We start from the raw sequence: 745 nt of genomic DNA, 5'->3' as shown, positions 1-745 counted from the left end.
TTCTTCTAAACACATTCATAGCCACACAACAAGTTAGTCCTTTGCTGCCAATGTCAATTATATTTTCTCCCAGAATAAAGCATTTGTTGTCAAATGTTAAAACTGATACCAGCATCAATTGTGCTGTCAGTTTAGTCTAAACTGGTGCTAATTTGTATTTGGAATTATGTTTTTTAAATGTGAGCTGCTGGACAACTGAATTTCCCTTCCGGGATAAATAAAGTATATCCTATCATATCCTATATATCCATACATTTTATGCTATAGCCTAAATGTTACATTAAATAAAATGTTAACATGAAGCATTAAAGTTGTTACTGCAAATGGATGTTCATTAATTATTCCATACAGATCTCAAATGTTGTGTTTGTGTAGCATGAACAGTTCTTTACTTTACTTTACAGAGGCCAACCAAATACATTGTGCTCTTTTCTTTTTTCTTCCTCAAGGTGCTTTGTTGAAGTTTTTTGGCCCAAAACAACAACAACAACAACAACAGCAGCAATAACAATAACAACAACAACAACAACAACAGCAGCAGCAGCAGCAGCAGCAAAGTAAGAACTTATTTAGTTTCCGTTTTAAAGTTAAGAAGTTAAGAGCCAGGAGAGGCTCACAGGACTGGCACTGACATGGTGGCTGCAGAAGCTGCAGAAGCTGCAGAAGCTGCAGAAGCTGCAGAAGCTGCAGAAGCTGCAAGCAGCAGATTTAAGAAAAAAAAGGAACTACTATTGGACTGTGGATA

This window comes from Seriola lalandi, unplaced genomic scaffold, assembly GCF_002814215.2.
Source record: "Seriola lalandi dorsalis isolate HSWRI2012SDOR001 ecotype SW California unplaced genomic scaffold, Sedor1 jcf7180002054475, whole genome shotgun sequence".
NCBI classification, from domain to species: Eukaryota; Metazoa; Chordata; class Actinopteri; order Carangiformes; family Carangidae; genus Seriola; species Seriola lalandi.
The sequence above is the reverse complement of the archived record's forward strand: the minus strand, read 5'-3'. Positions refer to the sequence as shown.